The sequence below is a fragment of the Astyanax mexicanus genome, chromosome 13 (genome assembly GCF_023375975.1).
Source record: "Astyanax mexicanus isolate ESR-SI-001 chromosome 13, AstMex3_surface, whole genome shotgun sequence".
Classification (NCBI taxonomy): Eukaryota; Metazoa; Chordata; class Actinopteri; order Characiformes; family Acestrorhamphidae; genus Astyanax; species Astyanax mexicanus.
In genome coordinates this window covers 44110095-44128122 of record NC_064420.1, presented here as the reverse complement: position 1 = coordinate 44128122, position 18028 = coordinate 44110095, and the positions used below count along the sequence as shown (strand labels likewise).

The window sequence follows — 18028 nt, the reverse complement described above, 5'->3', positions numbered from 1 at the left end:
ATATAGGCTGTCATCATCACCTTAGTTTGCAGTGGTGTTTTCAGTGAGAAACCAGATATTTTATGTGGTGCTTGGTGTGGTGCAGTGGATAACACCACCATTTGCCAGTGAGCTAACATGTGGGAGACTGGGATTCAATTCCAGGTGTAGGTGACTGAATGCTGCAATTCACCAATAAGAGTCCTTGGGCAACTTTGTAATAGAAATAACCTTGTAAGTTGCTCTGAGTAAAAACATCAGCTAAATGCTGTAAATGTAAATGTTCTGGAACAGTATCTGTTTCAGCAACGAATCCATGTTCTCTTTGGCATCCAACAACAGTAATGTTTGTTAAAGAAGCTGCATGGTGCTGCTGGTGTGATGATCTGGCATCGCATAAGACAGTCGGTCACTCCTAATAGTGATGTGAGGGAGACCAGCATTTCTCGCTCCTAGGCACCCGTTTTACTGATGAGTCGTAAAAAATTTGCTTTACATGCTTTACACATGCATTTCTGGACAAGCTATTATATATTAGATATGTGTCGTATATTTGCATAATGTTGCTTTAAGGCATGAACTGAGTTTAAAGTTGGTCAAGTAAAGAAATGTGAACCCACATTATAAGTTGACCTATGTTTCAGTGGACCTAGGATATTAAATGACATGTAAAATTAATTTCCAAATCACACAAAAGAGAGTGTGGTTCTTCATCTGTACAGTTTTTCTCAATAAACATATATAAACCTATATAAACTCGTCATTACATTCATAAAGTAAAGTTCAATTTCAACTTGTTGGCGTATATTTTTGTATATATATTAAATGTCATACAAAATGTATGTAAGAAAAAATTCTGCTTTACATTGTGTCACAATGCCTTTCTTTCTTTTCTTTCTTTCTTTCTTTCTTTCTTTTCTTTCTTTCTTTCTTTCTTTCTTTCTTTCTTTCTTTTCTGTCAAAATGCACTGCCTTCCTGCTTCCTTAAAAGATGAAACGCTGTGGCAGGGTCATCATTGTCCCAGCGATATTCAGTTTTCTCTTCTAGAGATCTTGGGTTGTGTGTGTGTGTGTGTGTGTGTAGGTGTGTGTGTGTGTGTGTGTGTGTGTGTGTGTAGGTGTGTGTGTGTGTTGAGTGGGTGGGTGGGAAGAGTGGATTAACTAATAGTTACGGTTGCAGCTGTGTGTTCATGAGTGAGTGAATGTATGCATTAACCCTAGTCTAACATGCATGTGTGACTGTGTGTGTGTGTGTGTGTGTGTGTGTGTGTGTGTGTGTGTGTGTGTGCGCGCATGATGGATGAGAGACTGTAAGTGAAGAGGCTCAGAGACGAGTGTGTGTGGGTTTATTATCTTTAATTACGAGGAAGAGAGATAAGGACCACCATACTGCCATTAAAGTGATGGATTGTACACACACACACACACACACACACACACACACACACACACACACACACAGACATGCACCTTAGCTCCACACCATGCTCCTCACCTCCTCACATACATACAATTTCTTTTCACCCAGAACCTCCCTCTTTTACATTTACAGTACAGGCCAAAAGTTTGGACACACCTTCTCATTAAATCAGTTTTCTTTATTTTCACGACTATTTACATTGTAGATTCTCACTGAAGGCATCAACACTACGAATGAACACATGTGGAGTTTTATGTACTTAAAAAAAACGGACCTGAACCCAATCCAGATGGTTTGGGGTGAGCTGGAGCACAGAGTGAAGAAGGCAAAGGAGCAACAAGTGCTAATAAACACCTCTGGGAGCTCCTTCCTTCAAGACTGTTGGAAAACTAAACCATTTCAGGTGGCCACCTCTTGAAGCTCATTGAGAGAATGATGCAAGGAGAGTGTGCAAAGCAGTAATCAGAGCAAAGGGGGGCTATTTTGAAGAAACTAGAATATAAAACATGTTTTTAGTTATTTCACCTTTTTTTGTTACGTATAAAACTCCACATGTGTTCATTCATAGTTTTGATGCTTCAGTGAGAATCTACAATGGAAATAGTCATGAAAATAAAGAAAACGCATTGAAAAAGAGAAGGTGTGTCCAAACTTTTAGCCTGTACTGTACATAATATACAGGCATAGGATATGATAAACTCTATAAGGAATCAGAAAATAAGATGTCAAAAGATTACGTTTTTCATATCTGAAGCCTGGCACAGAAATAGAACAAGGACCATGTATTTTTACCACCTTTCATTTACTATTGTGTATGTGTGTGCATGTGCAAGCACTTGGGAATTCTTCTGCTTGTGTATCTCCGTGATCTCTGAAGTTCAGCTTCATTCATCAGCGAACTCGAGCAGTGTTTAGAGAGAGAGAGGATGAAAGGGTCTTATAGGAAGCAAAGGGAAATGTATAAGGTGTGTGTGTGTGTGTGTGTGTGTATGTGTGTGTGTAAAAGGGACTTTTTTACAAAGGACTTTTACCTGTTTGGTATAACTTTAAAACAGTTCCATCAACAGGTCAAATATAAAATTACATTATAATATTAACTTAAATAAGTCTAATAATACATATTTAAGTGTATCATCACAAGTGTATCATCACAAACCTAAATGAATGTTATAAATAAGGATTAATCTTAATAAATAAGGAGTCTGATTATTTTTGTTTATCTGTTGTTTAATGGGTAATGATCACCTGCCTCAGCTTCCTATAAGTCTGAACCATCTAGAAAATTGTGTTCACACTGCAAGCAAATCAAGCCATTGTTCTGATTGGAACTAATTTTGGTCCAGACCATGGTATGTGGCACTTTTTATATCTGCTATTTTGGTTTACATCAAACAAGGTAGGTGTGAAAGCAGCCTTAAGTGATTTCAGGAAGATGTTTGGCTGTTGTTATGTAGTCCCCAGGTTAGTTGGATGTAATGGTGTTATTGGTTTATATAGTGTTACCCCAGTATTCAGCTTAATTGTAAGCTCTTGTATTTGTATCAACAGTATGGTTGGTTTTCTTTTTTTGGCTCATTCAGTTATTATTATTATGATCTGTTTCAACTCTGAAGGTCACTCCGCCAAGACTTTGGCAGCATAAATGCAGAATTTGTTTACATATAGAGCATTTTTCTCCAATTTCTGGACATTTCCGTTGGCCTTTCCAAGCATTTGATGTTGCTGAACTTTGTTTTGACTGTATTTTGTAGGGTTTTAAAACAGCACTCAAAGCACTGAGCTGTGGACTAGTTTAGCCAGACTGCACTGATCTACTGAAGTGAAGATGACTCTGAAAATCCTGAAACACCTGGAAGAAATGTTGCAGACTTGGCAAATTCTACACTGGGGTTCAGAGAAAAAATGAAAGAGAGACAGAGAGAGAGAGAGAAATATGAAATTGTGTATAAAGATGCAGATGGCCATTCGAACAAACATTTAACACTGTTTCTGACAGCCAGTAAACAAATGAATGCTGCTGTTAGTTTAGTTTATTTGTATGATGTATTTTGGTCTGCATAAGTTAAATGTAATTATTTATACATTTTGTTCATTTGTAAAAAGTCATAGGGTAATATTGTGTCCCATGACTTGTGTCATGTCCCATAGAAGCCAAGATAATCTGCTTTTACATGTGAGAAATGTGTTTGGATCCTCCTGCATTGAATGTGGATGTGAATTTCTGCCAGATTGCTTGTCTGCTCACATGGACAAACCTAGCCAGATGCTGCCGGACATGATCATTACCACCCCATTACCACCCACTGCCTTGTTCACTGTGGAATGTTAAATGTCTGCAGAATGACAGAAATGACAGCTTTACTTATAACATTACAAATTATAGAGCCATACCTTATAACCACCCGCCTCGTATGATTATAAGAAAAGTGTTTGTATTGTCAAAAAGTTTAATTGCAAATTTAAGATTTTTCCAGTATACTGAATTTGGAGTTACTGATTTTAAAGAGTTCGAAACTCACTTAACTGAGACAGAGAAAGAGAAAGAGAGACAGATAGAATGTCTTTAAGTGTGTATTTGTGTACATAATGAGTTGCAGCAGTGACTGATAAGTGCTTACCTCAACACCTCGTTTAACTATCCCTACATCCCCCCTCAGATCCTCACACTCACACACTCACTAGGGACCATTCCTTCTCCTCTGTGTTCCTTCCTTCCTGTAGAAACATCACTCTGAAGTCTTCACTCCCCCACTCTCAGACTAATGATGTCCCCCCAGCATCACAGATACAACCCCGTTACAGCAGATCTCATCTCTCGCTCTTTGCATTTAACAGAACCGAGTTAAAGTTGCTGTGTTTGAAAACATTCATTCTGTGGAGAGGAATGACCTTTTGTTCTTGTCCCAACATGATGGAGCTATGAAGCCCAGAGCTGGGGAGGATGGAACACTTGGAGAGGGAAGGATTGAGTTGGTGAGCGTGTTTATTTTCAGAAGAAATTTGTCCTGAATTCGTAGAGAAAAACTGAAAAAAACAGAGTGAAGAATCATGCCTACAGGAACATCAACCAACATCTCCCTCATAAGGACCATGTTTCATTTTTTTTAGGTTAATAATGTTAAGACCAAAGTAAAATGTAGGCTTAAAGGTTTTAAAGAACTGCATTGATTGGCATGGTGGTGGTGTCTAACCCTGTGTTCACCCTAGAACGCGACGAGTTGCTCGTGCATCATGGTCCAGCTTCCAACAAGGCACAAAAAAATGTTATTAAATGAAACAAATATTTATTAAATGAGTGTTTTCATTAAATATGTATTCATTAACTAAATTAAAATCACTAAAATGGGAAAAAATACATTTTTAATATGATATGGTGAATGTTTTATATATATGGCCCATCTGTGACCAAAACAGCAAGTCTTTGTGATGTATAAAGAGCCACGGTATCCTGGGCAATGTCAGCATACCACCAAGAAGGACGAACCACATCCAACAGGATTAACTGTGGATGCAAGAGGAAGGGATGTTCAAAAAAACGTAAAACCACGGCTGCACAAATCACGGCAGAATTCAGTATGCACCTCAACTCTCCTGTTTCCACCAGAACTGTCCGTCAGGACAAAAAAAAAAATATATATATATATACATTTTGGAGGGAAATGGGAATAAATATGAGAAATCGCTAGATCACCTAATTCTGCAGCTATAATTCCCGAGCTTGCCAGACTATTGGTCGTTTCTGTGATTTTTACCTGTGTGTCCACATGTTTTTCTACGATGGTAGGAAGGAAATGCAAAAGGAACCAAAAATTCAGAGAGTAGAACCGTGAGGACCTTGGACCGTCTTGTATGTGATGGGTTTCAAAGAAATGCTAGAAGCAAATTTGGTTAGAATGTCGCTATACCACATCATAATTCATTTGCATAAAGTTGAGAAAATTTCAACTCCATGTTGCTTGTCGCTCTGCCGCTTTGTCGCTTGTCACCTTTGGCGTGCCGCGGCTATAAATCGCGTCCTGCCATAGGAAATGAATGGTCACCTGTCGTGTTGCCGCTTTCCAGTGTGAACAGAGGGTTAGTGTGTGTTGTGCTGGTATGAGTGGATAAGACAAAGCAGTGCTGCTGGAGTTTTTAAACACCTCAGTGCCACTGCTGGACTGTGAATAGTCCACCAACCAGACATTTTCAGCCAATAACATCCTGTTGGACAGTATGACCAGTGTCCTATGGGCAGAGTCCTGTGTGCTGTGTTCTGTGATTACTGATGAAGGACTAGAAGATGACTGACACAAACTGTGCAGCAACAGATTCAGAGCTTCTGTCTCTGACTTTACTACAAGGTAGAGCAGCTGGGTGTTTAAAATAGTGTTTAAAAACCCCAGCAGCACTGCTGCGTCTGATTCGCTCGTACCAGCACAACACACACTACACTACATACACCACCATCATGTCAGTGTCACTGCCAGTGTCGTCAAGTAATCAAGTACAAATACTTTATTACCTCACTTAAGTAAAAGTGTTACTTTACTGGAGTAATTTTTTAAATAAATTTTTACATTTTTACTTCATTACGTTTTTCATTCTGGCTCCTCGTTGTTCAATAAAAGCCCTATCCAGATGAATCTCTCCTTTCAGATAGAGTGAATCTGATTGTGATTGGATGTAGAGAAGTATAAACATATACTTCCGACACCCTATTGGTTTATACTGTGATCCATCACACCTGCACATGCCCAAATAATAGTAGCTGCTCTGTGGTGGTTTTCTCTCCTGTGGGTTCCTGAGTATTAAAGAACAGGGTGAAAAGAGGATAAGAGATTAGTATGGAGAAAAACAGATTCAGAAATACAGTTTTTAACTATAGAATTAGAAATTGCTACTATATGGTTAGTGGAGTGTAGAAACAATGAGGTGATATTAGTTCCGGCTGATTAGTGTAAAAGCACAGAATGTGGCTCATAATTGTTACACATACATATAGATGTTGTGAAAGTGGGTGTGAGCAGTGTTTGAGTGTGCACTGTGGGTAAGGAAGGGGAGGTAAGCATGTGTAATATCATTACTGTAGGAGTTGGAGTTTTTGTACATTCAAGCCTGTCTTCACGTCCCTCAGTGCAGCTGATATCAGACTCCTCTCGTCCCGGGCTGCTCCTCGGCCGGCTCCAGCCTGATTATCCCTCGGCTTATCGGCTCCAGGACCGGCTCGGTTCTTCAGCAGCTCAGAGAAAAGCCCTCTGAGACCAGCCTGTATCTGAGCTTCCTGGGGGCGGAGGTCAGAGCCAACCTCCAACCCCCGACCACTGACACGCAAGGCTGGATGGAGATAGGAGCTGAGCTAGGGGAAGCATGTGTGTAAATGTCTGTATATGGAAAAGTTTAATACAGAGATTAAACACGCATTATTTTCCACTTAACACAAAAGTTGACATATATGGTGTACAAATATTGCTTCCTTGGCTTTGTGCCGATTGTCACTTTGCTGACTGTCATTGCTGCTCAGGGTTTAGCACACTGCTAGCTGAACTACATTACTCACAAGGACTTACAGAGAACATTCATAAGAACTGTGTAAAGTTGTATATCAGTCACAGCTTTACATCAATTACTGTAAAATCCTTTACTATTACTCTACCACATTTATTTTACTTTCAGTGATGGCTCTGTATCTCTCAGCTTGTCCAGAAATGCATGTGTAAACAGTGTCCTTTAGCAACCCCACAAGCAAACAAATTCCAAATTCCAATTCGTAAATCACACTGCTTTAAATGGTTGCCAAAAGTCATGGGATAGCAGTATGTTAATTGATCATAAAATGTTACCTCAGGGAACAGCTTGGGAATGCCCACAGCTGTATAAGTTGCGAGGTGTTATCTTGTAAGTGAGGTTAAACACTAGCTAGCATGCTCATCGCAAGACAGTGTGAAGGCATTACCACCCACAGTGGACAGTGCAGAGGGTGACAATAATTGTGACTTGAGGCATAGCACTAGAATGACACCCACTTTCGATAAAGGAGACCCCGCATACACAAATCCTGCGGATGAAAAAAATGAGCATTTAGAAGCTGTATAGTCTCTTTTACTCATGTCATCTTTATTTTATATTCAAACTTGCTGGATGAAATTTGCAAAAAATGTAAAAATATGATCATTCTTTTTACTAGTGTCTACAAAAATGACAAAATGTACTTGATGTAGAAGCAGTAGCAATAAGCCATGTAGAAGCCTGAATAATCTCAGATATTTTGGCAGATTGAGTACATGTGGAGTAAGCAGATAAAGCTGCAAGTTTGAGACTTGGCTGAACTATCGCTTTAAGAGGAGTGAGAAGCTTCACACCACCCCCTCTCTTCCCCTTCTAACTCAGAAATGATCCTAATTCCTGTTTTATAGATTTAAACACGGGTGTCACTCTTGTCAAACAGAGAGATGAGAGTGTGATGTTGGCATATGTATGTGTGTGTAGGTTGCAGATGTGGGATTACGACACTCGAGTACATGGCCAGCTCTCTTCCTCTCATTATCTGTCTCTAATGGGCTGTCTGGCAGGAGCTGAGCTACCGCTGCAGCTACACACTTCGGCTGGAATTATGATGCAGGAGAACGGGGACGGGGTTACAGGGCTAACTCTCGTAGACCTGGTTGTATTTTATGAAAGAGGAAGTTTAGAGACAAAAAGATCTTTATCCATGTCTTCTCTTCCATGTTGTCTAGTGTACATATGAGCAAAACAATGTTTTTCTTAGCAACTTAGCAACACAGACAGGGCCATATTCTATGGACCACACAGCATTAACCAAAAATATGACTTATTGAATTAAGAGATTTTAATATTAAATATTTTCATATTTTGACACATTTTGAGATTTTTGCTACTGTGGTCAATAAGAGAGCAAATTTGTAAATAATATACAGTATATATTTAGCTCTGAAAAAAAATAAGAGAGCACTTCAGTTTCTAAATCAGTTTTTCTGATTTTGCTATTTATAGGTATAAATATATACATAACAAAAAAAAGACTCAGAGCTTTCAGACCTCAAATAATGTAAAACAAGTATTAAGAGTTCAGAAATCAATATTTGGTGGAATAACCCTGGTTTTTAATCACAGTTTTTATGCATCTTGTCATGTTCTCCTCCACCAGTCTTACACACTGCTTTTGGATAACTTTATGCCTTTACTCCTGGTGCACAAATTCAAGCAGTTCAGCTTAGTTTGATGGCTTGTGATCATCCATCTTTCTCTTGATCATTTTCCAGAGGATTTCAATTTGGTAAAATCAAAGAAACTCTTTAGGTGGTACCCTGGTGCCCTATTCAGAGGGTATTCCAGTCTTGCACACAGAGATTCCAGCTGGGGGTGGAGTAGGGTGATGATCATCCAACATCCTGACCTCACTAATGCCCTCGTAGTTCATTGCACTCACATCCTCACAGCAATGCTACAATAACTAGTAGAAAGCTTGTCTTGACAGTAGAGGCAGTCACTCCAACAAAAGCATATTTAGAAATGCAACTCTGTCATATATAAAGAGATAATAAGATATACCAGGCTTGGGAAGTAGTTGGATGTGGAGCGAGGCTGAACAGGAAGTGAGTTTGGAGCGGTGAGCTGTAATATCCTCTGAGCTCTATGTTTTATCCCAGGCTGATAACACTCTGCCTATGGGACTGTAATGGTTTTATTTAATGGACTGCCTTGGCACTGTGTGTATGTTGATACGAGGGTCCCAAGTGAGGGACTCCCACAGTCAGGCACACACACACACACACACACACAGATAGTGTCCCATCCACTCTTTCAGAGCAGTGGGAGGACTGATAGAAGGCAGAATGGAGTCATTAATGAGCTCATCTCTTCCGTTCCCTCTATAGCCAACATTACAACCCTTTGTCATAGTTGTATATAGTATATTGTTTCAGGCACCTGGATGGTGTGTGTGTGTGTGTTATTTTTATACGATTGTTATGTATACGAGGGAATGAGAAAGATTATTTTTAGTTGTTTTTGCTACCTTTATCATGAAAAAAGTTTTAGCAAAGGGCAACTGGATTTTTAATTCAACTTTTTTATTGAATATATTTTTTTTCATTTTCAATTACTGTTTTACTTTGATGAAATACCAATAGAAATGTAATGGAAACTATACAATATACACAATGCCTGTAAAAATAAAGCAATAACTAAATAATGAACCCATAACAATTGCTAAAAATAGCCTTAACTTAAATATATCAAAAGTGTTTATGTAGAATATTTTTGATTTAGTGTGACCATATAGACAAGACAGTGTTTCATCCCTAAATATCCCTTTAACTCATTTAATGCTTTTGTCTTTTTGACTTTGGAGCATTGTGTGTGTATGTAAAGTGTGTAGAGTGGAGAAAGAGAGTGTATAAGATGTGTGTAGAATGTGTGAGTAATGTGAGTGATGAGCAGAGGTACAGACGGCCGGCTGAGCTGAGAGTGGTTTATTTCTGGGTGAGTGCGGACGGAGTGTAAATAATCTCAGTCTTACATTAGAGATTAATCAGACACTCAGCTGGATCTCACACACCACGCTCCGCTCCAGAACATAAACACAACTGCATGATGAACCCACATCTGTGAGGGTGTGTGGGAGAAAGAGAAAGAGAGCGAGAGAGAGAATGAATAGACACCTCAAAAACAACAACCATCAGGCTTTTTATTCTTTTTATTTATATATTTTTACTTTAACTTGAGAAAAAGTCCAGATGCAGTACTGAGATTCGTACTTATACATACCAGAAATTTAAAAATGGGTGTTTAAGTTCATTTCTGATGTGTCATTAGTAAGTATGCCCTTTTTTGCACTTAATAATTAAATAGTGCAGCAGATCAAGTTCCCACTGATTAGCTGATCTATTTGCTTCTGATCTTCTTCTAAATATCATTGATATTTAGTGTACTAATGTGTCTGTTGTTTGGGATGCTGTGTAAATAATGCATGAAATCATTAAACATTTCACTTTTAGTAATGATTTTGCTTTAATTTGTAAAAAAAAATGGAATAGAATAAAGATACGAGCATCAAATTAAATTTACTTTATCAGTCTTTTACATATATAACCTTGTTTATATAGTAGGTTGTAGAGGAAAAGAGAAAAATGTAGAGGAAAATGGCGTATCTCCCTAAAGTATCAAAAGTGTATTAGCCTTTATGTGTTAAAGATAAAAATGTCTTTAGTGTATTGGTAGCCTACCTTATTATAATAACCCTGCTGCATTGTTATATCCTGTATTTGTCATATCTTGTGGCGGAGAAATTCCTTAAGAATTCAGGAAGTCAGAATGCCATTATTGTGCAATATTGGTAATTCTAGAACATCTCTCAACCAATTACATTTTTAACTTGGATCTTAATGTTGTATAATCAAGCTCATCAAATCAGGTCAAGTCAAGAGGCTTTTATTGTCGTCACATCTGAGTACAGGTAAAAAAAAAAAAAAAATCATGACAAACATAAAGTGCAAAACAACATTGAACTGTGACACTACAATAAACACAATCAATACAAAAGACAAGATCATTTAACAGACAGCACAGTGCAGTACCGATACGGTACAATGAAATGTTCTAGTGCGGATAAGGTGCAGAGAAATGTAACATACTGTAACATATAGAACATGCATGATCACAGCAGTTACATACATAACATATTTTTTTGGAATGAAGCAGCCAGAGTTCAAAAGAGCACAAATTGTTGGTGCATGTCTTTCTGGCGCATCTGTGACCAAGACAGCAAGTATTTGTGATGCATCAAGAGCCACGGTATCCAGAGTAATGTCAGCATACCACCAAGAAGGACCAACCACATCCAACAGGATTAACTGTGAATGCAAGAGGAAGCTGTCTGAAAGGGATGTTTGGGTGCTAACCCGGATTGTATCCAAAAAACATAAAACAATGGCTGATCAAATCACGGCAGAATTCAGTGTTCACCTCAACTCTCCTGTTTCCACCAGAACTGTCCGTCGAGACAATACATTATTGTGGTCTAAAACCAGGCGTTCAGTTTCATTGTCCAACCCCTGTAGTTTTTCATGTTAAGTTTAACCTGCCTTTCATTACCTACATTATATTTAATCAAACACAGCATTATAACAGCTCTGAACAGTTTCCCATTAGGCTGAAGGGCCTTTTTGTCAGCATTATCCAAAACATTTCCCAATCAGGTGAAAGGACCAGTAGAGGGATGTATTTGTAGGCGGAACAGAAAGAGGTCAATTCCAGTAGTAGCCGTCCTTTTAGATGGAGAGAGAGAGAGAGAGAGAGAGAGAGAGAGAGAGAGAGAGATTGTACTTAACTTCAGTGACCCTTTTACACTTTCCTTCTTTAAAGCTGTTCCTCCCTGAGGGTCAGCAGCACAGCGGCACAGTCACACATTCCTAGTGTGGACACTAACCTTGGCAATGAGCAGTTTCTATGCAGGGGAGTACCCTACAAACACACACAAACACACACACACACACACACACACACACAAACACACACACACACACACACACAAACAGGGGGTGCAGCTGCAAGACATCTTGATAACATCCGACAACCAATCCATTCTAACTCCTTGTTCACTCCTCCTCCGGGTCCTGAATGTGTCCCTACTGAAACCTCCACTGGCCTTCTGGGTCTCTCACACACACACACACACACACATACACACACACACTCTTTCTCGTTCTCTCCAATCCTCTAATCTCACTCTGCAGTGCAATGTTTATTTTAACCCTTTTAACTTAAAAGTTATGTTAAGGCCTGAACATGAAGGTTTTAGGTTTTAGGTCAAAAGTATGGAAGCCTGAATAAAGTATTTAGAAGTAATAAGTGAAACTTGTGACCAAATCTCTCTCCACTTCATGTAGTTCATAAAAGAATATATGCTGTAAACACAACTATACTGAATTCACTGTTTTTTTTTAGTTGTCTGACTGTTAACATGTGCCTCAGTTTATTTCAGTCAGTGGCACACCTGTGTTTCCTGTTGCCAAGATAGCAATATTCTAGAAATGTACCTGTACACACCTCATTTCCAGACTACCACACTCATCATAGATAGATATATTCACAAGTACCTTTGCTATTTAAACGACGCAGGAGAAGGCGTCATTTAATAGACTGTTTGCGGGGTGTAAGATAGCAATTAGCATTACGGCACGCCTTGTAAAGGATGTAAAATAGGACCCCCTGAATTAGGTCTTTACAAAAATATAAAACCTTAATCTTACAAAGTTGGGATTTGCATTCATAATTAAAATATATATATATAATTTATAGTATCAAGTCAGACAGTTGCAGTTTTGGAAAAGGTTTTTGTCCAAGAGCGATATTACATTTAAATAAACATTATAGTCACCAAATACAATGAGGAGTACATACTAGAATTGAGTGAATTATATATTTGGAATAAGTGTGAATAGTGAACATTGTTAAGTAGTTAAATTTCATTGATGCGAACATAATATGTCATTTTACTTCTTTAATCAGGGGCACGGTTTGGGTACCTAAACCGAGGATACATGTACTTTGTACTGAAACCATTACTATTTTATTCCTAGTAAAGAACAGTTTTAAAGTGTCGGCAGCATCACTGTGCTTTATTGCAATGCTGGCAGATTGTGACTGAGAAACACTGCACTATAAATCTCTGTTTAAAGGTTTGTGCTATATAATCTACATTATATATACATTAAACAGCAGACCTGACACTGGTGCAGAATTGTTGAGTAATTAGTCAGAGGCTGCTAACGAACAAAAAAAAAACTTTTTGGTGAAGTAAGTGTGTGTGCTGAGGCAGGAGCGGGGTTTGATGTGTGTGTGTGGCTTCCAGCTGCTACTTTCAGTCATTCTGCTCATTTAGTAAGTTCTCTCTCTCTCTCTCTCTCTCTCTCTCTCTCTTTCTGTGTGTGTGTATGTGTGAACACACAGGTTTTAGCCTCTTCTCTGGATGCAGGCTTGTTAGTGTCCAGTTTCAATAACCTTTGACCCTGCCAGGCTAATTAGCAGTATCCCCTTAAAACTGGGGTCGCCTCAAATTCAGCAGCTCCGTTCCCCGGCCTTCCTTCATCGATCTGCATTCATTTAGAATATTAACCTCCCCATCACCCCGTCACCTGTTCCTCCACATCACACTCTGAAAGCACAATGCTCTTTAAGTACTCGCTCTTTAATAACTGCTCATCACATTCCATTCCTATCAGAACTGGAGTAAAAAAAAGATGCTTTAGTGTAAAAAAGGAACGTTGCATAAAAATGACTGAAAATAATATTTTTAATGATAGAAAACAGAAACAAATGTTCGATTCGAAGTAAAGTCTTGATAACCAGTTCAAATTAAAACGTTACTTTGTAATATGTGGTTATATATATTTATCAATAATGTAAAATCACTGTATTATATTGATTCCTCTAGTAATTGATTGTAAATTATAACCTATTAGGATTCTAATTATATATAGTATTTACATCTGTCAGTAAAATATGGTAAATTATTTTAATTTACTATTAATCAATGTGTTTATTACATACATTCTTCCAGTAATTGATTATTAATTATAACCCAGTATGAATCTAATTATATATAGTATTTATACCTGTCAGTAGTATGTGGTGAGTGATTTTAATTCAGCATGAATTATTTATGCTTTTATAATATGCATTCCTCCAATAATTGATTGCTAATTATAACTCAGTACGATTATAACTTTCTATAGTATTTCTGCTGTCAGTAATATGTGGTGGGTGAGTTTAATCCAGTATGAATCTAAATTGTGTGATTTTAATATAGTATGATTGTATATAGCATGTAGTTTTACAGTCTGACAGTTATGTTTTGGCAGTAATATTTGCAGAGTTATTCTAATCTAGTATGAATATGTAACTTGTGTAGTACTTATAATCCTACAGTAATGACTGGGTGTAAACCAGTATGAATCTTCATTGTGTTTTCTTGTTAAAGTCAGATTGAGCAGTAAATGGCTTCCTCTAACTCCCTCAAACTTAGTTGTATCTAGTTGAATTCACTTGTGTCTCATAGCATAACACTAACTTAAACACTCAACTAAAATCAAAACGTTTTAGTCTGGGAATTTGGGAAGTTTGAGGATTTTTTGTGGATAAACCATTCATACAAATTTCCCAAACTTACCAAACAAACACTCTGATTACTCACACATTTACACAATCTCCTCTGGTTAAACTGTGACTCCAGTATGCCTCATATTACCCCACTAACACCTTACAATAAGGGTCACAAGTAACAGTACTTTTGGCAGTAATAAACATGGATAAATGGTACAATAAGGGTCACAAGTAACAGTACTTTTGACAGTAATAAACATGGAAAAATTGTAAAAAAGTAATGTCTTGTCTAGTAATGTCCAGTTAAGCCATTATTAAACATGAATATATTTTAAAGCTTAAGAATGTTGTAAATAATAACAAAGTGAGAAATTCGTTAAAACATTTGTAATTAATAATAATTTATTATATTGTCAATTAATAATTAGTTGAGACATTTTGTCATACTGGTAATAAAAATATCCCCTAATTGTAAAGTGTTATCTCTGTAAGTCTTATCTCTAATAGGCTTTTATGGCCTTTTTAAGCCTTTCACATCACATCCATGTTATACTGTGGAATTAAACTAGACAAATATGTGTACTGTCACATGTATCCATATAAATACTGCATATAACTGTACTTGTATGAAAAATGTGCATTAGTCCAAAAGCTTTTGAACCAGAATAAAGGCTGTAATTAATGATTCTGACCATATAGAGAGAGAGTCAGGGGGTGTGACTGGATTTGCGCTCTGGGGATAGTGGGTCTATTTTAGGCTATCTATATAACACAGAAAAAGACTATCAATCTTGCATCCCTTTTATTTTCCTTTGAGTAGCCCACCCAGGAAAGGGAGAGAGAGAGCGAACAAGAGAGAAAGAGAGAGAGAGAGAAAGAAAGAAAGAGAAATCACTGTAATAAAATAGCTTTACAGTTTGACCCTCTCACACAATTCCTCTTCTGACAATGTTCATATGCGTGGTTATTTCAGTAGTTTTCAATGGGTCAGTACTGAAGCTGCATGTCCAGTATTTTCCCTGTAGAGAAGTTTTGCCAAAAGAATAGGACTCTCAATAGAATATTAAAGGATAAATCCGGAGTAAAATGACTTTTGTTGTAGTAAAACATGATAAAAAGTACTTACCTGTGATGAATAGCACACCTCCGTTCTCCCACAGCGTTCCAAGATCTAGAAATTTTAACAGTTTTTTGTCCAAACACCCTTCAGACTGACAGAATTTGCCCCGATAAATCGCTTTTTCCACTGTTATCCTGCTCAAAGTAGCTCCATACCTCCTTGATAGAATCCAGAGAGCCCTGACATTTAAAACCAGGCGTTTACTTAAAGGCAAGAACTTAAAAAGTGCACAAGAAGCTCATTAAAAACCACTGTTTATATCCTACAACACTAGATTCAGCTCTGAGCACCGCCATTACTATACTGCTAATGTCATCGACATATATATATACATAGACTCTGCATAGCCTGCCTCCTGGTGCTGGCTGCTAGGTTATGCGGAGCCTATGTATATATATGTCTATGTTATTTTCAGTACAGTGATGGCTGCGCACGGTGGAAAAAGGGATTTATCGGGCAAATTATGCCCCGTGTCACCCAGTCTGAATAACATTTGGACAAACTGTTAAAATTTCTGGATCTCAGAAAGTTAAAGGAAGAACAGAGGTGGGCTATTCATTAAAGGTAAGTACTTTTTATTATGTTTTACTAAGTTACACCAAAAGTCCATTTTAAACCGGAGTTCTCCTTTAACACAAACCTATTGGCACCATATGAAAAGCCAGGCATTGGCTATATAAAGCCCTCAGCATTGAGTTGGGAGCAGTGGAAGTGTGTTTTCAGGAATGCCGGTGCTTTATCCAGTAACAAGGAATTAATAACCTAAAAAGAGCACAAGAAGCTTATTAAAAAACATTGTTTACATCCCATAATGCTAGCTTCAGCTCTGAGCGCCGCCATCACTGTACTGATAATGACATAGACATATATATACATAGATTCTGCATAGCCTATTGGCACCATATGGAAAGCCAGGCATGGGCTAGAGGGGTATATAACGCCCCCAGCATTGAGTTGTGGAGAGTGGAAGTGTGTTTTCAGGAATGCTGGTGCTTTATCCAGTATTTTCGAACAAGATTAAGAGCGGATGAGATGTGGTAATGATCATTATCCAATATGCTGAGTGCTGTTTTTGCAGACTGCTAGAGTAGAAGTGGATGATATATGATACACATTTCAAACCTTATATATTTCGTTTTGGTCTTCAAAGTGGTCTTTAGTACAGACGACTGGGCTTCCTTGGCCTACCAGGAGCTCTTGTGTCTGTACTGTCTATATGACATATATTTTGTGAGTATGTATCACACCTAAGAATCTGACACTGAGAGAACAGAGAACTCAGAGGACCTTTGACTTCTGGAGTTCTGAGCAGCTTTGAGGTGGGTTGCAAGCCCCCCATAGCTGAGATTAATGTGGAGAGAAGGGATAAGTTGGGATGGTAGTTGTTCGTATTCATATTTATTTGTTTGTTTATAAAGACTGGACTTCCTTGGCCTACCAGTACCTATTTTTTCTCATCACAAATATTTTTTTAATACTTTTGTCTTTTTGATGATCTTTGCAAATGCACTTGAGGATTCTTTCAAAGTTCTTTAAATTTTTCGGATTGATTTTTCGACTGATTTTGGTGTTGATGAAATCAAGCTTTATTAAAAAAAAATAATATAGACTTAATATAAATAACTTTTATACTAACTTTTATGCGACACTTATTGGTCTCTGTTTTTAGAGCATGTTTTGTAGAGCAGTTTGGAAAAAGAATTCTCCGGCTCTCGTGGCATATAGAGTTGCAATAACACACACACACACACTAATGAGCAGTGTGAGTCGGGGAAGCTCAGTAGACTCACTGTGGCCCCGGATTAGGAGTGTTTGGAGTGTTTTGATGGAGAGAAGAGCCGCTGATTCGGAGACACCGGAAGTCCGAGATGTCAGGGGGCAAAGGTCAGATCTCTGGAGAACCATCACGGATCTCCTGTAAGAGCCATCTCATGACAAACAAGCCATCAAACACACACACACACACGCATGTGTATCATAGCAGTCATCACTGTGGAGCTGCAGCACTTAGGCCTACAGGACCGCGCAGCTCGGGATGTTTTGGCTCGCGCAGGGCACGCGGGAGTGGAGGGGTGTGTAGTTTATGGGAGCTGGGGGATAGTCGGGAGGGGTGCTCGGTGTATCCATTACGCGCGACCCTCCGGAGGCGCCAAAGGGGTCACGTGAGCGCGCACCGCTACAGCCCAGTACCTGCGGCGCGCGCATCTTGAACGATGCTTACTTAATGTAGCGTGCACCTGCCAGGTACCCCCCCCCCCCAACACACACACACACACTAATAATAATAATAATAATAATAATAATAATAATAATAATAATAATAATAATAGTATTAGTAGTAGTAATAGTACTAGTAGTATGTGTATTTTATTAAGGATTAATGTGTTTATAGTTATTATAGACACATG

General features: G+C 38.2%; 1 protein-coding gene across 2 annotated transcripts in view; it reads left to right on the top strand.

The window, feature by feature from the left end:
• The window catches only part of eya4 (EYA transcriptional coactivator and phosphatase 4), a 162166-nt gene that overhangs the window by 18091 nt on the left and 126047 nt on the right, over positions 1-18028 (top strand). The window lies entirely within an intron of this gene.